This window comes from Onychomys torridus, chromosome 3, assembly GCF_903995425.1.
Source record: "Onychomys torridus chromosome 3, mOncTor1.1, whole genome shotgun sequence".
NCBI lineage: Eukaryota > Metazoa > Chordata > Mammalia > Rodentia > Cricetidae > Onychomys > Onychomys torridus.
Window position 1 is genome coordinate 356,197 of NC_050445.1, and position 26,222 is coordinate 382,418.

Here is a 26,222-nt window from a genome sequence, read left to right on the forward strand (position 1 = left end):
ACATCTCATAACCTAAACACAGGGATTCTGGTAGTTTAAAGATTTTTTTATGGTACTTATTATTGCTGGGAGATATTGGGAGATAGAGTTTGGGCCCCATGTATAGAAAAGTGGAACACTTTTTATGTTCATATGGCAAAAGACTATGTGAGATTATCATTGACCTAGGTAGACAGGTATGCATGGTCACTGGCCCAGCACTAACTGCTCAGGGTGGAGCAGAAGGTTGAAAACCACAGTCCTTCCCTATGGACCTCATCGTCTAGTGGTGTGCAAATCAACATGAAGAGGATGAGTGGGGCGTTGGAGAGATGACTTAGCAGTTCTTGAAGAGGTTCAAAGTTTGGTTCTCATCACCAACATGGTGGCTCATAATCATCTATAATTCTAATTCCAGGGGATCCCACATCCTCTTCTGACTGCCACAGGGATAAGGCATTCAAGTAGTTTACAGGCACACAATGCAGACGAAGCACATGTGGACATAAAATAATAAGTATCAAGTAAAAACCACCATTGGTTTAGAGCCTGGGAAGTAACTGCATTTGGAGCTGAGAATATGGAATAGACATTAGACAAGATTTCCCTTGGAGTTGTGTGAACAGTTGCTTTGAGGGAAGGGTAGCAGATGCCAGGAGGTAAGAAGAAAAGTCCAGGTGAGACACACGGAGAGGATGATTGGAGTCTCCAGCTTCCCAGGAAGAGAGGCCCTGACAAACAAGCTCCCAGCACAGCCAGCAACAGCAGGAAATGACAGGGCAATGCACAGTAGTAATCAGAATCAAAAGAAAGTAGGTGAAATTATACTTATAGCCTACATATTGTAATTTAAGAAAGAAACTTTCTTAGAAATTTCTCAGAGAAATTTCATAACATGACCAATGTCAGTACAGCAGAAATATATAGCATATTTAAGTTTTATTTTTAAATTACATTTATTATGTGTGTGCACGCACATATGTATGTATGTCTCCAACCATGGCACATGTGTTAGGTCAGAGGACGACTTTCAGGAGTCAGTTTTCTCCGTCCATCATGTGGATCCCTGGGATTGGACTCACATCATCAGGGTTGGTAGCAAGTGCCTTTGGATGCTGAGCCATCTTGATGACCCCATATTTAAGTGTTAATGCATAAATGCCATAGCCTCAAAAACATATAAAAGTTAAAATTAAGAGAACTAAAAAAAAAACATTCAAATGGTTTGTTATGCTGGGTGATTTTAACAACTTCTTCATGTAACTGATAGGACACGTAGAGGAAAAATCAGCAAAGATGGAAGACTTGAAAGTCACAATTAAGTCTATTTAATTTCCAAATGAAAGATGATACACAACAATTGGAAAGACAATTCCGTGTCAGTGTACAGTTAGAACGCTTACCCAAACTGACAAATGCTGAGCCAGCAAGTCAGCTTCCGCAGCTTTCAGAAGACGGAACTGGTCAGGGGCGGTGACCGCACACTTTAGTCCCAGCACCGGGGAGGCGGAGGCAGGCGGGTCTCTGAGGAGGACAGCCTGGTTTATAGAGCAAGTTCTAGGACAGCCAAGGCGGTTACAGAGAGAAACCCTGTCTTAAAAAAAAAAAAAACTGAACTGTAAGTGTACAATGTTGATATAGAATAAACTAGACGTCAGTAACAAAAATGAGGAAACCATATAAAGTGTTTGGAAAGTGACTAGAGAGATGGCTTACTGGTTAAGAGAAGTTACTGCTCTTGCAGAGCACCTGGGTTTGGTATGAGAAAGGTAGATTGAAAAACCAACAAAACAAAAGTAGAAAAAGAACCCAATTAAATCCACTGAATATAAAAGAAAGGAAACAGTAAGAACAGAAGTGATCATAGATAGGATCAACAAACACAAAGTTTATCAATAAAATAAGCCAATAATAAGCTAATAAACCGATAAGGCAACAGAAAGATTGACCAAGAGAAAATAAATGGAGACCTCAGAGCATATGTTAGAAGTTATGAGAGAGTGCCTCAGAGTTTGGAGACCGTGCGAGATCAAAGAGGGACGTTATGAACAACGTGATGTCAATACAGCAAAAAATTGGTCACAGAAAAAATTCAAACTCGGTGTAAAACATAACCTACTAAAACTGACCCACAGAAGTAGGCATGGTGTGGTGCACAGCTGTGATGCACCGAGGAGGGGCGGGCAGGAGGATCAGAAGTCCAGGCCAGCCAAGGCTACAGAGAGATCTTGTCTCACAAAGCAAAGTATAGCCTAGATACCTTCAAAACAGTACAAAGAGAGCGCGGGATGGACCTGGGGGAATGGTTCAGTGGGTAAGGCAGTTAGTTGCCTTGCAAGCGCGGGGGCCTGGGTTCGATTTCCCACAGTCTCCTTCACTTTACTGAGGCAGATCCCCAGCAACGTGTGTTGGGGTCCTCACCTGCTCCAGAGTTTGTATCAGGCCGGGGTGAGGTGGGGCCGCAACCGGCTTCAGGCCAGAGCACAACATTGAATTTTTTTAGGGAACCTGGAAAGTAGATGATGCCAGTCAAGCCTTTGTGTGTGTGTGTGTGTGTGTGTGTGTGTGTGTGTGTGTGTGTGTGTGTGTGTATGCATCACGTGCCTGCGGAGATCGGTCCCCGGGGGTTACAGACATTTATGGGGCTTGCTGTTGGTGGGTGCTGAGAACACACACGCTCTTACCGCTGAACTACACTTGCTTGCCTTCGCTCTCCCTATGCCCCCCCCCCCCCGCACTTTTTTAAAATCGTGTTTTGTGAGTATGGGTGTTCGGCCTGCCTATACGTCTGTGCATCACCCGTGTACGGTGCGTGGGACCCCCAGCGACTGGAACTGAATGAAGGCCATCTGCAAGAACAGCAAGTGCTCTGCGCCATCTCTCCTTGCTCATATCTAAAAGATAACATTCTGGACGATCTTCTTGGACCATGTTGCTTCGGGGGGTTGGTGCTTGACACACATTTCTTGAAGAAAAGTGCCGTAAATTTTAGGAATCCTTCACCATGTTTGCAGGGCGCACCATCGGCACAAAAAAAGGTCAATGAGGGCTTACAGAAGGGAGGGATTCTCAGTGTGGCATTTGTTGACTACCTCCGACTAGAAAATAACGGAACTAGATTCAAAATGATATTTCAGCTAAAAACAACTAAAGAAAGACCCTAGAACTCAAAGACAGCCATCTCTTTCTTCCAGGTTCTAAAGGCCAAATGAATTACCTTCTGCTCTCCCTCCTGGTGAGTGAGACCCAGAGCTTCATCTCTGTCCGATTTTAAGTCAGACATTTTCCTGTATTAGCTGTGAGCTAAATTACACAATAATTTAAATCTATCATGCTGTACGGTACTAAAGCAACTTGTTTATGTAATCCGTGATTAAAATGAATTACTAGAAAGATACCTGGTGTCTTACAGTAGAAATGTGTAGGAGTGAAAAAGCGAGTCACTGATTTGATGTGAAAACTGATTGTCCTGATAAATCACCAGGGTGTATGTACTGGAAGAGCATGTCCTGCTAGGCAGAGCAAGCTTTAAAAGTACATGTCCCAGGGGCTGGGAGATGGCTCAGTGGGTAAAATCCCAGCTCTCAAGCATGAGGTCATGAGTTCAGAACCCCAGCAGAGCACTAGGGTATGGCAGGAGAGCACTAGGGTGGGGTGGAGAAGCATCAGTCTCTCAGAATGAGATGGAGCGGTGATGGAGGAAGACACCTGACTCCCAACATGTAACACACACACACACACACACACACACACACACACACACACACACACAGAGAGAGAGAGAGAGAGAGAGAGAGAGAGAGAGAGAGAGAGAGAAAGTAATACATTAAAGGAATTGGATACTTTACTATAAACCCAAGGAGGGAGATCCGGACTGTGTTTCTTTATATTCTGAGCATTTAATATAGCACTATAGGCATAAGAACTTTGTAAATGGGCTTGGGAGGCAGCTCAGCAGTTAGAGCACACAGGTGCACTTCCAGAGGACCCAGGTGTGGTTCCCATTGTGGGTAACAACTGTAACTCCAGTTCCAGAGGATAGGATGCTCTATTCTGGCCTCTGAGGCACTGCACTTACATGCAGGCAAAACACTCATACATAGCATATCAAAATAAATCAATCTTAAAAAACCAGCTTTGCCAGCTTTGTTGTACTATTTCCCTTATGAGGTCAACTCATTGTAGTATCTATCTTCAATCTGAAGTGACTCAGACTCTCTCTTCTAAGAGTTAGTTAGTTTGTTTTGTTTTAAGAAATAAGTGTCTTGTTTTTGCAAAGACAAGGTATTTGTGTTCTTTAACATTTTTCTTGACTTTGACTCTTTTTTCTTTAAGTAACTACATCAGTTTATTCCCATTTGGAATAACTACAGCTGTGCATGTCAGAGCTTAAGTGATGTGCCTTCCACCCCATCAGTGATTGGATGTGGGTAAGTGCATATGTGCATTGTACGTTTAGAAAACAACACGATGCATGTCACCCATGGGCTTCCCTTGGCACTCAAATGAATAACAAACATCCACTCATTTGTCCATACCCTTACATATGGGTATTGGAATATAGCTGAAAAGGTATTTGTTAGGCACTCACCAAATTATTGGGGCTATAGCTCAGGGGTAGAGCATTTGACTACAGATCAAGAGGTCCCTGGTTCAAATCTAGTCCCCCCAGGATAGTGCCCTATAAATACCTAATGTAATAGAGAGTAGTGGGAAAGAGAAGCAGAGAGACCGACTAGACTTGATGGGCAAAGAGTCTAGTCTAATCTCCTGAGCTGGGGCAATGGGAAGCTTCAGAACTCTAAATGTGGTTTCAGAACATGAACATGTTAGTTACTAAGCATCCTATGGACCCAGGGAGACTTTCTGTTCTAGCCTTTTTCTTTCAGGAATACAATATGGAAGTGTACATTGAAGGTTGCTGAGTATGTGTGGATTTAAGAATGATCCAAGAGGGTGATGATAGGTGCAGCTTAGACTTTAGTCCCAACTCAGACTTTCTGATTTGTTAGGTCCGAGCTAGGGCCTGAGAAACTTAGCTGTTCAATGGCACCCTTTCTTCCTCTTCCCATTCTCCCACATCACAAGGGACACCGATGATCTCCTGGAGTGACAAATTTAGCTCCGACCTGTTAAGTAGATTCATAACTCAGGATTATCAATCTGAAATTTTTACCACTTGTAAGAGTTTGTGGGAACAGAACACACACACACACACACACACACACACACACACACACACACACACACACTAAACAAAGCAACACTATATCTCCCAGAGAGGTTTCAAGGGACAACAGAAGTCCAGCGTTCATGGTGGTATTCCCCAATGGTGGAGAGAAGCTGGAATATCTTCTGTATTCCCCAATGGTGGAGAGAAGCTGGAATATCTTCTGTGTACAACTTATGTGCTATTCAGGTTTCTGTTACTGTGAACTAATGCCTGAGATAAACAATGTAAAGAAAGAGATAAAACCAAGACTTCATGGTGCGATGGTTAATTACCGTTATTGGATTGACTGGATTTACAGTCACCAAGGAGGTCCTTCTCCCAAGGCAGAAGCTCACCGATGCCCACCCTGATCGATTGTTTGACTGTTCCCCTACAGATGTTGGCTCCATGCCACCGGAGTTTCTGTTCACTTCTAATTTCAATGTTTATCTCTAACAGCCTTTCTTGCATACATTCTCAGCATTCTTGTGGGCAGCCAGCTTCTTTGTCTTATCTTTATTATGTTAAGAATTTTGAAAAGAGAGTGTCTGGTTGTTATTGCTATTTGGGGAGATCTCCAGATGGCTGGTCTACCTGTTAATTGACCAGACAAGGAAGAAAGCTTCAAAGAAACTGGTGTCTGAAAGATGGGAAGTACAGCACGTATGGAACATGAAGAGGGTCCTATATGAAGTGGCCCCCTATGGAACAAAAAATAACTCTTAGAAATTAAAGAAGGAAGAAATAAAGTACAGAAAATATTACAGTGATTTCCCAAACAATAAAGTGTATTGAAAAGACAAAAGAAAAAGTAAATTAACAGATTTTTTTGTAAGAAGATCTACTTACAGAAAATTGTTATTAAAATTACAAAAATAAAGTATTATAGACATCATATATGGATTTACAAAGAGATTTGAGAAATGAAGGAAACTAAGTACAGTAGAATTATTAATGCTAAAACACATGAGAATATGCATTCAGAATTTTTATAACTATGGTTGTAGTCAGCTTTCCACTGCTGGGATAAAGATCATGAACACAAAGCAACTGAGAAGGAAAGCATGTATTTGGCTTGCATATACCAAGTCACAGACCACTGTGCACAACCAAGGCAAACCTAGAGAAAGGAGCTGGAGCAGAACCCACAAAGGGACTCTGCTTACTGGCCAGCTCCTCATGGCTTACTAAGCTTACTTTATTGCACCCAGGACCACCTTCCCTCTGGTGGCACCTTCCACACTGGGCTGGATCCTTCCACAACAATCCTCAATCAAGAAAATGCCCCACAGACAAGCATGCAGGACAATCCACTGGAGGTAATTATTCAGTTGAGATTCCACCTTCCCCGATAGGTCTAGATTTGTGTCAAGTTGAAAACAAGAACAACCAAACAAACAACCAGCACACTAAGAATAAAAAGATGAACACTTATGAAGTATATGCTGTAATAAAGGCACGTAATGAAAGTTTAGCTTACTGCATGCTAAAGAAGTTGAACACTACATGAAATTCTCTAGTGAGAAATTCCCTGGATTTACAGTGCAATAAGATACTTCTTCTATGCTGCAAGCAGGAGGGAGGTCATTTAAAATGGATGAGTGTGCACCAGGAGTCAGTTATTGAATTCTGGCTAATCTGGTTCTTTAGAAAAAGTAAATTAACATATTTTTAAAAGTAGTGTTTAAAACTAAGATATGTAAATGCAGCTCCCGAGGGACTGGAGAGACGGTGTAGCAGTTAAGAGTACACCATGCTCTTGTAGAGGACCTGAGTTTGGTTCTCAGCACCACATCTGGCAACTCACAGTGCCCTGTAACTCCATCTCCAAGGGAGTTGATGCCTTGTTCTGGCTTCTGCAGGCCATGCATATCTCCACATACAGACACAGATGTGTATACATAATTGGAAATAAATTTAAAATAAAACTAATAACAATCATAGAAAGATGGAGGCCAATCTGAAGCGTCCTCTCAGATGACTCTGCCTTGTGTCAGGTTGACAGTTAAGGCTAAGTAGAATGTGAGGCTATTCCTAACTCCAGGAAAACAAAGTCCTTCCAGATTTCTGAGTTCTTGGCATAGACGAGCTATGAGCACTCTTAACTAATCATAAGAAAATCAAAGAAAATTCAACTCAAAGTTGAAATATAAATAAATACCTCTGGAAAATGAGAATAGAGGGGGGTACATGAATTAAAAAACTCTTTCCTACAGAAGTGTGTTAGTGATTTCTAAGCCTGGTTATTTTAGACAAAGCATATCACACTGCTTTTATCTATTTCCTTCCATAAGACTCAAAGTCTAGAAGAAACAATCCAAACTATGAAAAGTGACTGTCTCTAGGTGACAGGAGAGACACACAAAGAATTGAGGTTTTTTTTTTTTTTTTTTTAAATGATAAACTTTAAAAGCAACATTTACCCTTGAAAAATAATTGTGAAAGCTATTTTGATATAAATACTGTGAGCACATTCATGAATTAGGGATAAAGATCACCGTAGTGCTGTCTCCATAGAGGTGCTTTGTGGTCCTGGTTCTATGGTGTCTTCATGGTGGTTCTCAGAACTCCTTCATTGTCCAATCAGGACCAGGGAATGCACAGACCCTCACTCAGGCTGGAGGGATGTGCTCAGATGTAGGCACTACAGGTGTCTCAAAGAAATTAGGTACAGGCCGGGGGGGGGGGGGGGGGGGGGTGGTGGTTTCATTGTTGGTGGCAGCGGCGGCGCATGCCATTAATCCCAGCACTTGGGAGGCAGAGGCAGGCAGATCTCTGTGAGATCAAGGCCAGCCTGGTCTACAGAGCGAGATCCAGGATAGGAACTAAAACAGAAGAAACTTTGTACCTTCCAACCGAGGTTTTTGTGGTGTGTGACATGAGGAATTCCTAGAGCCCCTGTGGTATTAGGTATGTCTGCTGTTCCTACAGTCTGAAGAAGGGATGTGAAGACAGATGAGCAGGGTAGAGCTGAGGACACTGAAGATTGGAGAGGGATCTTTTTGGGTTGCATTGGGAAGAATTCTGTACTAGTCTTACTGATTCACTAGAGATAAGTAGAAACTTTGTCTTATCTGGGAATGCTGTGTATGTCTGTGGCTATAAAAGGTGGTTAGTAGACTCTCAGAGTAGAGCAGTGGGGTATAGCTCAGGGGCAGAGCATCTGGCTTCAGTCATTGACTTCCCAAGTTCAAGCCTGGACATCTCCTGCTGGCTGTTTTGTTTTAGTTTTTTGTTTGTTTGTTTAATTACTATTTCTTTTAGTCTATTGTTTTACTCATATGTGTTATTGATTATATTCAGTTCTACTTTTCTCATTATGGTCCTTGGTAGAATTGGAAGCTACAGGCCAACCCTTGAACATGTCATGTAGATGAATAACTTCCTCCTACCTCTTTCTGTGGTCTGAATGTCCCTTTTATTCTTAGTATTTAGCTCATCTGTTTGTATATTTGTAATTTCTGAGTCTATAGAACTCTCAGAGAGTAGGTAAGGGTTATGATGGACAGTTCTTTATGTCAGAGAAGATAGTTGCACACAGAGCCAGCTTCCCAGGAACAGACGGTAACTGGAACCCTAAAGTATTTTCATTCTCTTCTTGCCATACACAGTAGTTTGGACATTGGTGGTCAGACTTGGGGAGACAATCAGGAAACCCAGCTTTTCTGTCTAGGGTGGATGGAACCTGAGTTGCTTTTTCCAATGCAATGCCACTGCACACTTCTTCAGCCTCAGAGGCCAGAGGCCTGGCGCAGCTGCTCTACCAGGGCAGACAGGCATTCTGGTGTGTCGGTGCAAAGGCCAACTAAGGCACTGAGAACCTCTGCATGACAGCCCATTCTGTCTTCACAGAAGGAGAGGAGGCATGTCTGGGAGCCAAAGCAGGAGAAGTGGGCCAGGACAGCAATGTGAAATGGGCGCTGGTCTGCAGGATGCTTTGTTCCTCTTCCTTGGCTGAAGTACTTATTCCAGTATAGGCCTGGAAGGCTGTAGAGCTGAGGGACACCATCTTGCTAGTGACGTCTAGCAGCTTCTAGACATTTTAACTTCACAGGTCTGAGTGTTACCACACAAAAGAAATTGTTAGCTAAGTGCCATTTCTCCACAGGGGTAATAGTACAGGGTTAGGGCATTTGACTGCAGATCAAGAGGTTTGTGGTTCAAATCCAGCTATACTCTGTACTGACTGCTTTTGTCTATAACCTTGGTATCTGAACCCCACCTTCCTTTCCCTACCATGTGCTGGGATATAGAGTCTGCATGGAAGAAAGGATGTACCCAGGTCTGGCTGTGTCCACTAAGCACAATTTCAAACCGTTTTTTTCTATGTGGACTTCTATCTCCCTGGCCTGTGTGGTCTTGAGTGTTTGTCATCTTCATATGTGGAAGTATCACTTCCACACAGGAAAGGATGAGGAGCAGAAACTTCTACTAAGACACACTTGTGTCAGATAAAGTGAAACCTCTTTATTCAATCTCCAGTGGAAAGTGAGTGGGGCCAGTTTCCTTAAAGCCTGTATGTGAAGTGCCTAGAGCTTGCCAATGGATCTGTGCACTGGGTGTGAGATACGCAAACTCCCCATTTTAGTTTAGATAACCAGGCAACTAGAAGACTAGGGTGGTTGCTTAAAGAGAAGGAAAGACTTGAAGAAGAGAAGGTTTGGGAAGAGATCAGTGTGGTTTGGGAAATGCTAAATTTGAGATGCTCACTAAATATTCAAGAAGAAATGTTGAGCTGATGTGACATTTGGTTCAGGAATGAGGGAAGGCTGGGGCCTTTGTCTCTTTGGTGATGTTGTAGTGGTGGGCTCTGCCATGGGGAATTTTCGATAAACAGAAGTGTGCATCTCTCAGATCTAGAGGCTGGGAAGCCTGTAGAGGGGATGCCTCTAGTGAGGGCCTTTTTGCTGCATCACAAAATTTGTGATTGTACTTTAAAATTCTGTGTCCTGGGGGTCCATCTAGGCAGTTCTCCTTGGTGAACATTACTATAGGACTGGTGGGTATTTTTGTTGGGTGGGCAGCTACTGCCTTGAGTTTTCATATTGTTTATATTTTGTGATGAGGTCTGGGCATGTGGACTTCTTTGGTTAGTTCTATGTCTGAGAAAGTTGGGGCAGACCCAGAATGTGTGAGCCAGGTTGGACATAAAGGATGAGATGGCCTAGATGGAATGAAGTCAGGTAGACACAGGGGGGTGGTATGTAGGATGGGCATTCTGGTCCAAATCTGGAGCTTGGGGGAGGGGGTGTGGAAGGGAAGAGCAAGAAGACCAACCCAGCTAGACCCCAGCACAGTATGTGCACTATCTGTCTGGGCAGAGAGGTTGGAGTGATGTGGGAAGGGTCTGTGGGTTAGGGGCAGGCAGGAGTGGCCAGATTAGGCTGGGGCACTGGATGAGCTGCCACGTGGGTGCAGAAAATTGAACCCCTGAGACATCTCTCTACCCCTGAGGGGTTTTTCTTAAATAAATCATTTGAAATGAGAAGATCCACTTTTAATCTGGATCTTTTGACATGGGAAGATCTACCTTTAATCTGGACCACACTGTTGGGGGATATTACTTTAAAGTGTTTTACTTCTGTTTATGTTGCATTTGTTTAACTCTGTGAAGCTGTGTTACTGCACCTGTCTAAAACACCTGACTGGTCTAATAAAGAATTGAACAGCCAATAGCAAGGCAGATAGAGACAGGGCTGGTAGGCAGAGAGAATATATAGAAGGAGAAATCTGGGAGAAAGAGAAGAAAAGAGATGGAGGAGTGAAAAGAGGAAGGAGGCAGAGGAGGAGGAGACTCCAGGGGCCAGCCACCCAGCCACCCAGCCACCCAGCCACCCAGCCACCCAGCCACCCAGCCACACAGCCACACAGCCACACAGCCACCCAGCCACACAGCCACCCAGCCACCCAGCCACCCAGCCACACAGCCACACAGCCACACAGCCACCCAGCCACCCAGCCACACAGCCACACAGCCACACAGCAAGCCATGGAGTAAGAGCAAGATTTACAGAAGTAAGAGAATGGGAAAGCCCAGAGGCAAAAGGTAGATGGGATAATTTAAAGTTAAGAAAAGTTGGCTAGAAACTAAGCCAAGCTAAGGCTGGGCATTCATAAGTAATAATAAGACTCTGTGTGTGATTTATTTGGGAGCTAGGTGGCAGGCTCCCCAAAAGAGAAAAAACAACTAACACCACCACACCTTCTGCAGGCCAGCCCATCATGCAGATGGATGGCTGCCTCCCATCTCTTCCTACATGCTCCATGTCCCTTCTGTTCTTATTAAGTGTCTCCATTCTTCATGCATATATCTATCTAGTTTCTCTAGGTTTTTTTTTTTTTTTAATTTTTGTTTTTTTGGGACAGGGTTTCTCTGTGTAGCTTTGGAGCCTGTCCTGGAACTCACTCTGTAGCCCAGGCTGGCCTCGAACTCACAGAGATCTGCCTGCCTCTGCCTCTCGAGTGCTGGGATTAAAGGTGTGCACCACCACAGCCTGGCTTGTTGGGTTCTTAAAGAGAAGGCAAGGACTATGGTGGAGAATTCATCTGATTTTTTTTTCTAGGCACAGCAGCCATACAGACAGCCAGTGTCCAGGGACCAGAAAGGAAAGCCGGACAATAAATTATCTCCCTCCATGGCTATCTGGTGAACATGTGGTAAGAACTAAGGAGACAAATCCCAGAACAGGGCTGTCCGTGTGGGGTGGATACTTCCCACGTGAGCTTCTTCCCCTTCCAGAGCCCACTGCTCATTGCCCCACCCTCAAAGGCTAAAGCCTGGCTCTGCTGCTTTACCAGGAGAGAGGGATCATCCCGTGTTGCTGCTGACCGTGCTGGCTAGGGCACTGGGAGAAGCTCTGAGAGGCAGCCATTCTGTCTTCAGGGAAGGAGGAGAAGGGTGTCTGGGGGCCCAGGTGGAAGGCACTGGGCCAGCTCAGGAGCTAACCCAGGATAGCAGTGTGAATGGCTCAGGTCTGCATTTCCTCCTGCTCCTCTCCATTTCCTTGGCTGATGGTGCTGATCAAGGATGGGCCAGGCCTGCTGCAGCCTTGGTTTGTGGTAAGGTCCATGGCTCCTGTTGTCACCAAAAGCAGCAGTGAGGACAGGGCTGCACAGAGTTGGCCCCGCCCCTCACTGGCTACAGGACTAGGGAGAACTGGCCCTGCCCTCACCAACTGCAGCACTCAGGAGAGCAGGCCCTGCACCTTGCCTGGACAGCACAGTAGAGTTGTCCCTGTTGGTGGGGGTGCAGATAAGCTGGCTCTGAAGGTGTGAGAGTGGGAGAGCTAGCCCCTGTCTGTCATTCAGTGGCATGGGCGAGGGAGAGATACCTACCTCACCCCTCTCTACCTACAGCATGTGGGAAAAGCTGGTCCTGGGGTCATGAGAGTGGGAGAGCTGATCCTGTCCCTCACTGGCTGCAGCACAGTAGAGCCGACCCTGTTGATGATGGGGGTCCAGAGGACCCACAGTTATGAAGGAGCATGGGAGATATGGTCCCACTCCTCATCTACCATATAGTGGAGAGGGTGAGAGAGATAAGCTATCCAAGCACCCCTGCCCCTCACTGCCTGTGGTGGGTGGGAGAGCTGACCCTGAGATCACCAGAGTGGGAGAGTTGGTACTTCATCTCAACCGGGCAGCACAGTAGTGCTGACTCTCTTTGGGAGTGCAGGTGAGCCAGCATGGAGAGCTGGAGAGTGGACAAGTCCTCCCCTTTTATGCCATGTGTATGCCATGTATGTGTGAGGGAAATAAGCGCCCCCTGCCAACTGTGGCAGGTAGGACAGCTGGCCTCCAGGGCATGAAATCAGAAGAGCTGGCCCTGTCCCTCATCAGCTGTAGCAATTGGGAGAGCAGGTCACACACCTCACCTGGGAAAAACAGTAGAGCTAGCTCTGCTGGTGTGAGCCTGGGCGAACCATATCTAAGGCATGAGAACAGGAGAACTGGCCCTGCTCCTTCCTATCTGCTGCATTGGGTGAGCTAGCTGGGGCAATTCTCGAGAGCTCACCCTGGTGGTGAAGATGAGGGAAAGCTGGTGGGCTGACTAACCCAGTTACCACCCAGGCCCAGAACCATCAACACCCACCTCATCTATGAACCACTGGAGCACGTGAAGGGGCCAGATCTACAGATTCAAAGCTACAGAATCTCCATGACACAAGATCACAACAGGATATCCAGGAGGAGTCCCAGTGAGGGCCCAGTGTCCATAGGGTAGCAGCAGCCACAGGCCCCGAGCCAGACCAATGATCCATTGCAATAAACACAAATAAAGCTGTATGGACTAAGGGGCATACTGTGTGACTCACTGGGTCACCATATCACTTCTAGACTACGCTGAGATTTTTCCTCCCTCTCCCTCCTCTTCCCTTTTGGGTTATACTTTTAAATTTTGGTTTGCAGGGCTGAAGAGATGGCTCAGAGGTAAAGAGCATTGGCTGTTCTTCCAGAGGTCCTGAGTTCAATTCCCAGCAACCACATGGTGGCTCACAAACACCTGTAATGAGATCTGGCGCCCTCTTCTGGCCTACAGTCATACATGCTGTATACATAATAAATACATAAATCTTAAAAAAAAAAAAGTAAAATTCTTTAAAAAATTTTTTTGGTTTGCTTTGAGGGGAGTCCTCAAGGGCAGAGGGTGGAGGTGAGGGGATGGGGAGATAAGTGGGAGTGGAATGCATGATGTGAAATCCACAAAGAATCAACCAAAAGTTTAAAAATAAAAAAGAATGGGCCAGGAAGACCAAACATTAGATGGAGCTCAGAGAACTTCAGTGGAGGAGGGGAGGAAGGATTGCAGGAACCAGAAGGCTTGAAGGCATCATGAAATAAAGCCCACAGAATCGACAAAGGAGTGCTCACTGGGCTCACAGAGACTGGAGCAACAATCCAGAGCCTGCCTGGATCTATGCCAGGTCCTCTGCTCATATACTATACTTGTTAGCTTACTGTCTTGTGGGACTCCAGACAGTGGGAGTGGGGTGTCTCTGACTCCTTCTCCTGCTCTTGGAACCCCTTGTCTCCTGCTGGATTGCCTCATTCACCCTTGATGTGAGGGTTTGCCTAGTCTTGTTGCATCTTGTTATGCTGTATTCAGTTGATACCCCTGGGAGGCCTGCTCTTTTCTGAAAGGAAACAGAGGTTCAATGAGTCTTGGGGAGACAGGAGGTGGAGGGGAAGAATAGGAAGAGTGGAGGGAGGGGAGGCTTTGGTCAGGATGTACTGTATGACAGAAGAATAAATAAAAATTAAAAGGAAAACAAGGATGGGCCTGGAAAGCTGCAGAGCTGAGGAAGGCATCTCACCAGTCAGGTCTGGCTGCTTCTGCAGAGTAGGTCTGAGAGGATCTGTAATTTACCTTTATAGTCAGACTATCTCACCACACAGATGAAATTTATTAACTGGGTACACTGGTACCAGTGGGGGTATAGCTCAGGGGTAGAGCATTTGACTGCAGATCAAGAGGTCCCTGGTTCAAATCCAGGTGCCCCCTTATTTATGTTGGATTCTGGTCACTGACTTACCAGGTTCATCTTAGGGAGGTCACCCATGGAGTTAGAAAGTCTTCATTGCTGGAGTTTCTAGAAGCAATGCTTCTGTGCCCCATTTACATCTGTGGGTTCCATTCTCAGCCACACTGGCTGGAAGGATCAAGCAGATGCCAAGCAGGCTGCTCAGTCTTCTCTCAGAGATCAGGCCTCAATTTCAGTTTCCTGAGACTTGAGCAATCAGTTTCTGGGAGGGCCATGAACAAAGACATACTCCTTGCAGTAGCTCCCTTTCTGCATGTATTCTGACCACTCAAGGTTCAGCCAATTGTTTACTGTGTCGGACCCCTCACCAACTTAGAGCTACATCCATGGGTCAATGTGAATGTGCGAGGTCAGCCAGCCTCCATGGCAGCTCAAGGACAGAGCCTAGACCACTGAGTCAACCCCTATAGTCAGTACTGCTAGGCCAGCCAGCATCCATGGCAGCCCAAGGACAAAGCCTGGGACTTGTCCAGGCCTGCCTAAAAATGTTAACTGCAACCACCAACTAATCCTAGCCAATTAAAAGTTACTAACATGATTGCCACTTGCATAAACCAATCCTGAGTCTGTTCCTATGTAGTCTGCAGGCCCCAACCCCCACTTGCTAAAACAACAACAACAACAACAACAACAACAACAACAAAACAACAAAACAACCTGCCCCATCACTACTCAGGGTCTCTCCTGCTCTGCTACTGAGTCAGATGGACGAAGAGTCCCAAGTTAACTCATAATAATACGAAGACTCTTTGCTTTTGCATCGGATTTGGTCTCTTGGTGGTCTTTGGGGGGCTCTGGGTACAACAGGCCCAAACTCTGGAACCCACAAAGTGCATTAGTACAATGCACACAGCTGACCTCTGACCTTTGCTGAGTCCCCTCTACCTTCTTGTTTTTCTCCATTGATATTTTTCCCTTATGCTCACTGGAATAGTTGGTTTTAATAGTCAGTTTGACACATGAAAATAAAGTCTCAATGAAGAACACAGTGTCTAGATCAGATTGGCCTGTGTTCCTGTAATTGTCTTGATAATTAAGTCAACTGATGTATGAAGACATAGCACTGTTCCCAGGCAGGGATCCTGGATCGTGTGTGTGCAGAAAGTGTGCTCAGCACTAACAAGCATGTGTGCATTTATTTTATCATTTTATCCATGGCAGTTTCAGTAGAAAGAACCAGTATCTGCATCTAGAACCATGTACAGAAGCCAGCATAGCAACTGGAGAGGGCCAGAGTAATGACCCTAAGGATAGTGGGGTCAGGAGTGTGCTGTCACTGGAGAACTCCAGGTGATTCTCCTGAGCTGGGGATTGGGGATCCCAGGCTGTGGGCATCCAATGGTGGCCGTTGACGGGCACCTCCTCTAACTGGCCAGGATCTGTGCCTTGGCAGCATTTGAAGTTTTGCTCCACAGAACAATTCTCACCAAAGATTTGAACTTTTCACAAACAGCGTTTGCTACAGCGCCTTGTGAAGGGCTGAGCAGAGCCTGACTACTCTGGAGCTATAGGTTGTACCATGGACAGCTCCACAGCCTGCAGTCTTTGCTGAAGACACAGAAGGAACATGTGAAACCCAGCACTGTGCAGCGGCCTCAGCTATTTCTGCCAAGTGACTAAGGTTGCATGAAACAATAACCAAAGTCTCACAATGCTGTCTAGTGAGAAGGCTCAACAGGCATCATCACTTGCTGCACAAGCCCGAGAATCTCAGTTTGGATCCCCAGAACCCATATGAAAAAGCCAGATCTGGGGGCGCAGGTATGTGATCCTAGCACTCCTACAGAAAGATGGGAGTTGGAGTCAGGAGGATATTTCTGGAAGCTCATGGCTGGTGAGCTTGGAGTGTGCATCTCAGTTTCAAGCAATAAGAGGGATTCTGCTTCAAATAAAGCAGAAGGTGGGGTCTGATACCTCAGGCTTTCCTCTGACCTCCTCATATGTTCCATGGCATGTATACACCCTCGTGTACAAACACACACATCATAAATGCACACACACACACATCATCATCATCATCATCACCATCATCATCACCATCACCAGTGTTGGGAGTTTACAGTGCCCCCATCTCTCTTTAATACTACTTTTCATTAGTGGTGAGTCTGGCTCCCTAGGGCACTAGAGATGAGAAGTCACAGAGCACATTACGTCCTTGGCTGAGGCAGTGCCAATATATGGTAATGAGGAGAGTCTACACGGGTCGAAGGGCAAAAATCACTGGCAGAGTCATTGCCTACGTGTCAGGCAATCCCCACTCAACACTGTCCGCTCAGCACACCAGCGTCCATGTCTGCTCCTGAGACCATAGACTCTCTGATTCTCACTTCACCACAGTTCTGAGGACTGAGTCAGTTCTTCAGGTTTTATTTTCTTCTGATACATCAAGGGATTCAGCAAATGGGACCAAGAGGGAAGAAGAGGAGAGACAATGAAGGCTGCTCCATCCCTTCTCAAGAAGGCTGGTACAATAGGCCCTGCATCACAAATGTAAACTCTGATATGGCTTGGCCATTATGAAGTTCGTCGTGTTGGGCCTGATTTATCCAAAGTTTCACACATCTATAGCATGGAAATACCTGATTAAAATTAATAGCTATAAACAACCCATGAGTCTGAATCATCCCCAGAGTGTCTTAGATACCAAGGTCATCCTCAGGTCCTGTTTCCTGAGAATCTGATTTAGGGGTTCTCAGGTGGGGATCAAGAACATTGGCTTCTGGCCTTGTGTTCTCAGATCTGTTGTACTAAACATCTAGTTCCTTCTGTGGAGCAGGCCTTGAATTACACAAAGAGGGGGGTGGTTACCCCCATAACCTTCCTTTCAGGTCACTATTGCAGTTCACAGAGTCCACAGCTGGGTAAGCCTGTTGATGACTTTACAAAGCACTTTCCAGCTGGACCAAAGCTAGCCCACAGGGAGGAAGCTTCCTGGTCAGTACCACTTGGTCCCCCATGTGCTGTGACTAATATATGTGTTGTCTTCAGCAATAGGGTTTTGTCAGCGAGTTCTGGTGAGTGACTCAGAGCAATGTCAATAGCCTGTATTGTCCTGGGGGTCTGTCTGACACCAGAGTTTAATTGCAATTGCCCCACACGGGGGATTATGCTCATCTGAGAAGCTATAGATTGCCAAACAAAACATCAGCTCCAGGCATGGATGCCTCCCTTTGAGTTGTTGGTCAGAGGTGTGCTGGAGTCCCAACCATGTTTCTTACCGTCTCCTAGTGTCAAAGAGCGCTGTTGAGCGGTTACTGCCAAGGTGATTTCCTGTCCTGTAAGCATCACCTGCTCCTTGTAGCCCAGGTTTTAAGATCTTCCCTTTGGTCTTAGATTTCTTGGCATTTGCTACTGAGTCCACATTTCATCCATTGTGCCGAGTACTTACCAAATGGAAGTCCATATCTCCCTTGATGGTAAATTTCCTTCTCTCTGACCTTCCATCACTTTCTGTTTCCGGTCATCATGGTAATGGGGGGTAGAGTGTGGATTCAGAGTCACCAGTGTTTGGGCCCTTGGGTGAGGGTTCTGTTAAAAGACTAAGTCATCCTCTTATAGGACATCCAATTATTCTGTATTATGCCACCCAGCGTGGGAGGCTCTGGAGTTTACTCAATAAACCTCAACTAATGCAGACCTCCTAGGTTCACTAAAGTTCTCCTCAAGGCGAATATGGTAAATTAATAACCAAAATCATATTTAAGCAAGGGGGCACCTGGATTTGAACCAGGGACCTCTTGATCTGCAGTCAAATGCTCTACCCCTGAGCTATACCCCCACTTACAGGTAAGGTAACCTCTCATTAGCATCTCTTCAACCTTGGCACCACACCCAGGCTTCCTACGTGTTCACAACCTACTGGTTCCTCATAACTATCTAGACCTGGCAAGATTTTTCTATTAAAGTCTGCCCTCCACCCTTCTCTCCAACCTTAGTCAGTCCATCTCAATGTCCATTCTCTTGTGTGTGCTAAAGACATCAGGTTTGGACCTGGAAAGGACACTTAATAGTGGTGTTTTCCTTAAGTTCACACTCAATTTTCCGTAAGTGGACAAGACAGGAGCTGATGATTCTGGATTTTCAATGGTCCAAATCTTTTGCCCAGAGAGAACTTTATCTGTACTCAATGATATCAGAAGGGTGCCCTTTACATCCCTCCATCATTTATTCACTCAATAAACACCCATGGGACTTCCTATGTTCTGGTCACTATCAGCCATGCTGAGGAGACAAAGTGAGGTCAGCCATTCCCCTTTTCCTCAGAGTCTTAGTCTAAATAGGAGACAAATTCATGGATCCAAGTCTTTCCTCAGAAGTATCAGGAGCAAAAGCACAGGCTAGAGGAAACAGCATGTAAGGAGCGTCCCTTCTGGAGGCTTAGGAGTGACTTCCTGAGGGATTGACTATGGAAAGTTGCCAGAGGAAGAATCCCACTCTCATCTTCCTAGGACTCCATTATGCTGACTTCCTGCACTGACTGAGCCATACAGAGCCTTGGAGGCCAGCGTGTGCCACAACGTGAGTGTGACCTGGGTGGGTCTCACAGTGAGTCCTGTACTAGCTTCTCTCAGAGAGGAGAACAGGGACCAGGCCTGAGCAGAATACAGAGCACAGGGAACACAGGGCATTAGTCGGCTCTGTGCTAATCAATACTTCAGATTTGGTCTCTTGTATCTAAAAGAGACACTAGGAAGGGGGCACCCGGATTTGAACCAGGGACCTCTTGATCTGCAGTCAAATGCTCTACCCCTGAGATATGCCCCCATCTGCTTTATGTATATCCAATAAACGTCTCTGAACCTGTGTGTTCACTCCCTGACACGTGTACTTGCTAGTACTCTGCTATCATCTGCTCTCTCCTGTGAGACCCAGCCCTGAGCCAACTGCACACCTGTGTGCCACCTCCTTGTGACCAGCACCCTCCAGTCCTAGTTCACAGATATGACAGAAGGACTAATGCCCAGAAGCGTGCATTCAGCGCATTCTCCACACCCTAAGCCAAGCTCAAAGGATTGGATCTTAGGTGATTCACAGCTTCTGGGGGAGGGAAAAGAGTTTTCTCTAAGGCATGGCTCCAGGTATACCACTAATGTTCCAGTAGATGGTCCCACTCCCAGAAGCATATAGATAGCACACATAGGAGGACATAAACCTAGGGGTGTAGATGTAGGATGGATCTGGGACAAGGAGTTAAGTAAAGGAGTTGAGGGTGAATATATCATAATACATTGTATGAAATTCTCCAAGAACTAATGAAAATATTTTAAAGAAACATATTTTGTCCTCAGCAATAGGGGCTTACCTTCTCATTTGGAGAATAACAAATAATAAATAGTCTTGGTAATAGCTGGTAATAATTTTTTTGTGGAAGGTTCCATGGACCCCCTTTGGCCAGCAATTCTACATGATATGATCAATTTCTGGCTTTGGAGGTTTTACTTACCGGTATTTAATTCCTTTCCTATAGGCACATATTTCAGGAGGCTTCTAAAATAGCTGATTTCTGTATAGTTTTTTAAAGGCCAGTGTTAGTGTCTCTTCCCATAGCCCTTTTCATGTCCTTGTCTCTCATTTTCCTCCCGAGTTAAATGCTGCTATTTTGATTTCCCCTTTATCTCTCTATACAACTATTTTCTATCTCCCCACCTTGAAAGATCCTTTCCTCCCAATTGTCCCTTAACAGGTACCTAAATGCTGTGGTTAGCTGGGTTGTAACCCACAGATCAGATTTTTATAAGTTTATATCCACGTATAGGAGAAGACATGAAATATTTGCCTTTTTGATTATTTGGACCTCACTCAGGATAAATGTCTCTAGCTCTATCCATTGGCCTTGAAATTTTCAAAACTACATTTTTCTTGAAATCTGAATAATATTCCATTGTGTAAATGTACCACATTTTCATTATCCATTCATCAGTTGATGGACATCTAGGGTGTTTTTTATTTCTGGTTATTATGAATAGAACAGCAGTGAAAATGGATGAGTATCTTTTCAGTAAGATGGAGAGGCCTTTCGGTAGATTTTTAAGGGTGGTATTGCTGCATCTTGAAATAGATTGATTGTCTGAAGACAGCCCTTATTTCATAAAACAGAGATGTTAAGGTGGTGCTCAAGTTCTTCTTACAAACTGACAAGCATCCCTGGTGCTAGTAATTACTCTGTTCACTATCAGAGGAGAAATATAATCATCAATACCATCCAGATACAAACCCTTGACCTACAACAGTCAACTGACATACTAGTTCAATACTGACTCAAATTTTATAGGAATAACCTTTTACAAAATTGGGTTTAAGGGCCAATCTATTGGACAGAACCCATATCTGACACTGCTACAATGGCCATGGACCTGACACCGTCCAGGTTATGGGCCCTTGGAGAAAACCCCACTACTGATTTTCTGCTAAGGAACATAGCAATAAAACAATTTCAAATGACATATTGCTATATTGTGTAATCCACATCAGAGAAGCTTCTCCTTGCAGTAGATGGAAATGAACACAGAGACCCGCACTGGACAATGGACAGAGAGTGAGAGACGTTGGAGCACTCGGTCCTAAATGGGATGCCTTCATCAACCTCTCTATTCAAGTCTCAGAGTTCTACGGTGAAGAGGAGGCAGAAAGGATATAAGAACCAAAGGTGATGGATGACTCCAAGGAACCAGTGTCATCCATTTTGTATTTTACTTTGCCCTTCTTGCTCCTTTTCATTGTAGATCTGCAAAAGAGTGATCAGTAGTAGCCATATGACACAGTCAATACTAGGCTGTCTTGCAATCTCCTCTGCCAACAATATAAGTCCACAACTCTTGAATTTATCCTCAGGCAGATTTTTTAGACAAGACCTTTTGCCACTTTTTTTTTTTTTGTACAAACACGCACTTTGTCATTATATCATAAGATAAGAACTACTTTTTTTTCATGCTCCTATTAGTATGGCCTGGTAACTCACACAACATTCAACTGTCTTTCTAATGCAAAGTCCCAATATCTTCCATATTCTACCCAAAACCCACACTGTCAGACCTGTCATAGAAACAACCCAGGCCCTGGTATCAACTTTTGTCTTAGTTACTATTCTGTGTTACTATAGTGTAACATATATAGTCAGTATGCTGTTCTTTTGTTGTGAAGAGGCAGCATGATCAAGGCAACTTATAAAGAGAGCATTTCTTGGGAGCTTGCTTACAGATTTGGAGAGTTAGTCCATGATCATCATGGTGGGAAGGATGGTGACAGGTAGGCAGGCATGACACTGGAGCCCTAAGAGTTTCCATCTGATCTACAAGCAGGAGGCAGAGAGTAAGACTGACCTGACACAGAATTTTGAAACCACAAAACACCTCCCAGTGACACATCTCCTCCAACAAGTTCACACCTCCTAATCCTTCCTAACCAGTCCACCAAATAGGGACCAAATATTATCAAATATATGAACTTTTGGGGGCTGTTCTCATTCAAACCACATTATTTTATGAAAAAAATCTTTAAATTAAATATACAAACTAACTATTAGTATAGTGTGTGGGAAGAATTATATGCTTTATCAGACATACAAAGGCTAGAAATTTTACTTCCATTCACCTCTCACAGAGGGGTTCATCACCCAAAAGAAGGAGTGTCATTTTGTTAAGAAACATCCAAGAACTCAAAATCTGGGAAAGAAACACTTCCACACAGAAGAGATGGTGGAAAAGAAGAATGTCAAGGTGAAGGAAGTCACAGGGCCTTGACCATGCAGCAGGCCTTTGGGGGACAACCAGAACAAAAGGATCAGGAGCCCAGGTCACTCTGGAAAACAGAAAGCAGAAATGTTCATTAGAGAGTAGAAATGTTTCCATGCATCGTATATTATTCTGAAAAGTATTTCATAGAGAACTCATGGTTTGTGGAAGTTGTAGATATTTTTTTAAATTTCAATTTTTATTTTATTTATTTTTTACATTTAGATTGTGTGGTGGCCTTAGAAAGTCTCAGAAGGGGGCTAGAGATGGCTCAGTGGTTAAGAACACTGGCTGCTCTTCCAGAGGACCTGGGTTCAATTCCCTCCACTCACTTTTTCTCTAACTCTGATTATGGGGATCCAAAGCCCTTTTCTCACCTCTGAGGGTTCTAGTCACACATGGTGCACAAATATACACGCAGGGAAAACACTTACATACTTAAAACAACAGCAGTCCCAAAAACATAGCATTGACTCTCCTCTGTGTGGGTTGTGCTTCAAGACACTGCCCTCCATCTGCTCATAGTCTCCCAGGACAGGGACTGGTGTGGTCCTCAGAAACACAGGAGCCAAGGAAGGGGACTGGTGTGATCCTCAGAAACACAGGAGCCAAGGAAGGGGACTGGTGTGGTCCTCAGAAACACAGGAGCCAAGGAAGGGGACTGGTGTGGTCCTCAGAAACACAGGAGCCCGCTGGCTTCCATTAAATCATAACAGGAACTGGTTGGTCATAGGCCTTTCCTTGATACTGGTGCTATGCAGGAAGCCTGGTTCTGCCTCTAGACCTCAGAGCATTTGACCAGAACAGTACACAGGCTGCAGAGCCTCGGGTGGCCTCAGGGTGGCTCTAGGCTCTTCCAGAATGCTCAAACTTCAGTAGCTAATAGTGATGTCTTGAAGGACAAACGTGGTATGTACTCACTCATAAGTGGATTCTAGATACAAAGCAAAGAACAGTCAGACTGCAACCCACAGAACCAGGGAGGCTATATAGCAGGGGGGACCCTAGGATGACTATGGCATATAGTAAGTTTTGGTTTTACTCAATTACTGGGCAGCCTCAATGAAACATTTCACAATTAGGATAAGAATTTATACTGTATCAAGCTGATAATAGAAAAATAAATAAAAAAGGTGAAAAAAGAAGTTGTAGGTATTTAAAGGAAATGAAACAGTTTAAACATAAGACTACCAGTAACTTCAGGAAAATCAAAAGTTCTACCCAATGTCTTTGTCCTGTTTAGAATGACACACATCCACCATACACAGAGTTAACAAGTCATCATGATAAAAACAGAGAAGAAGGTCATCCAACTAAAGGTTGGGACATGAATGTAATGGGAAAGTGAGAATGGAAGAAGGCATGAAAATGATAATCCTCTTCTACAAGTCAGTTACTGATGTCCAGACCTGGTTAAAGAAGACACCCCATGCTGTGTGCATTTTACATGAGTGCACAGGAAAGACTAGAAGAGAGAGTGAAACCTTTGGAGAATGGCTCCCTTTGGGCGACAGGAGCGATAAGAAAGAATTTGGAGGACTGTTGTGTTTTTTTTTCTTAGAAATCTTTTACAATAATAATTGGTTTTCAAAATAACTGAATTGTGCCATATATGTTGACACAAACATATGACAATGAGTGTGTGGAGTGGTGATCGATCTGAAGGCCAGGGCAGAGGCCAGCGCTTCAGCATTCCTGACCCTCTGTGTCCTCCTGCTCTGCTGTCAGGTGACCCACTCAGGCCTGAAGAGACATCTTCACCATCTACCCAGAGGCTACCCTCAGGGGCAACACTCAGATCACCCATGGGCTGGAGAGATGTCTTCACATGCAGGTACCCCACTGTTCCCCAAAGAAGTAGGCAGAGTCTCTTCACACTGATACTTGTGTATAACTGAAGAAGCCAGACATGTAAATCTGAGTTCTTTATAGTAGCTTATGCCTCTCTGTCTCCAGCTATGCTGTTCCTACAGGCTTAGGGGTGGGGATGCCAACATGACAACATGGGACAGAGTTGGAGACACTGGGGACTGGAGACCTGTCTGAGTTTGTGGAGGCAGCAGTGCTGGTGAATTTACAGTAAAAACTGTAAATTGTAGGAATGTTGAGTGTGAAGGTAAAAGGCACTTCCTAAACATCTGACAGGGAGGCAGCATAGCTCAGGGGTAGAGCATTTGACTGCAGATCAAGAGGTCTCTTGGGCAAATCCATATTTCTTTATGTTTTTATATATGTTTTTTTATCACACACACTCAGTACTATTTTTCTTCCAATTTTTACACGTATGGCCTTCATCAGAGCTGGGAGGTCCTGGCCAGCCTGACATTTGGATGGATGGATGCCTCCCATCTTTTCCTACAAGCTCTATGTCCATCCCACTCTTATAAGTGTCTCTACTCTAACTGAATATATCTAGTTTCTCTGGTTCTGTTGGGAACTTAAAGAGAAGGCAAGGACTGTGGTGGAGAATTCAGGTTTATGCAGGCACAGCAGCCATACAGACAGCTGGTATCTAGGGACCAGAAAGGAAAGCCAAACAGTAAATTATCTCCCTTTGTTACTGTCTGATGAACATGTGGTCAGAAATAAGGAGAGAATTATTGAGACTTATTTTTATTGTTTTATTAAAAATAAGATTTGAGAGTTAAATAATAGGAAAATAAACCTGAGAGATCCATGAAAGATGGAGAAATGGTCACCCACTCTCTTCTCTGCCTTCCGGGCTTGAAAAAAGGCCTTGGTCTCCACTAGCCCCTCCTTATCCCTCCTCTGTGTGTCTCTCTAGCTTTCTCACAGTGTGCCAGAAAACTTTATGGTTCATTCTTGCCTGCTTAGTGTTTACTCTGCCCTCAAACCAAGGTCTCACTCCATTAGTGGCCTCAGAAAGGCAACACAAACAAATCTGCAGCATTTCCCCCCTTTTGTCTAAATAAAGAGGAAGGGTTTAACTTTAACATAGTAAAACTATATAAAATAAAAGCAATTCTCAAGTAAGAAGTACCTTCAGAATGTCCAGTCCATTACTATTTGGAAAATTTAAAGAAAATAGCCCATAATCTATCCTTTCTAACTATGGAAAATTATAACTATAACTATCAAATCTTCAACTTCATCAGAGACCTCAGAAGGGTACAATATTACCTAATTAAACAGGAAGTACAGAACAAGCAACTTCCTATACAAAAAAAAAAATGACTGAAATATCTGGCTGATTGGACAGTCACCCCAAGTTTCCTCTGCAACAGTGGGACATCCATCTTCAGCCTATGGCCCTAGAATATCTGACAGATTTTCTGTGATGCAGGAATTTTAAAGGACTCTCCTAACTTGTCTTAGCAAAGTTCGAGTTGTTTTCTTTTGTGCCCTGATTGTCTAATCTGAACAGCATACTGTCAGCAGTCAAGGCAAAGGCAGTTTCTTTGCTCAGTGGCTAACTTTGCTACAAATGAAAGCAAACTTCATATGGACATTTTCTATGCCCATCATTCTCTTTTGAAGTAAGTTGGTGCTGCCAGGATCAGACATGTTTCACTGTCATGAGAAGCCTTACATTACTAATACATTTTAAATGCCATATTCTGTAGTTCTCTTAAGTGTTTGCAGACTATCTATTTACAATATGTCTCTTTGACCTTGAAAACATACCTAACATGAGTACAAGTTTGATTGCTATAGATGATTAACTTCTAATATGTATTTCTTTATTATTGTAAATAGCTTTCAAGAGCTAGAACTTTAAATCACATTTTAAAATGAGCT

General features: G+C 44.3%; 1 long non-coding RNA gene and 3 other non-coding genes across 4 annotated transcripts in view; 1 reads left to right on the plus strand and 3 right to left on the minus strand.

The window, feature by feature from the left end:
- The first annotated feature begins 14,621 nt into the window (after positions 1-14,621).
- Trnac-gca lies at positions 14,622-14,693 on the plus strand. The gene has a single exon. It is a non-coding gene; the product is annotated as a tRNA-Cys (tRNA).
- A 3,746-nt stretch (positions 14,694-18,439) lies between these two features.
- On the minus strand, positions 18,440-18,511 carry Trnac-gca. Its single transcript has one exon. It is a non-coding gene; the product is annotated as a tRNA-Cys (tRNA).
- A 914-nt stretch (positions 18,512-19,425) lies between these two features.
- Positions 19,426-19,497, minus strand: Trnac-gca. The gene has a single exon. It is a non-coding gene; the product is annotated as a tRNA-Cys (tRNA).
- A 2,774-nt stretch (positions 19,498-22,271) lies between these two features.
- The window catches only part of LOC118580894, a 143,520-nt gene continuing 139,569 nt past the window's right edge, over positions 22,272-26,222 (minus strand). The window contains exons 5-6 of the long non-coding RNA XR_004944573.1: positions 22,898-23,397; positions 22,272-22,530 (exon numbers count right to left, since the gene is read on the minus strand). This is a non-coding gene — a long non-coding RNA (uncharacterized LOC118580894). The remainder of the gene's footprint in view (positions 22,531-22,897; positions 23,398-26,222) is intronic.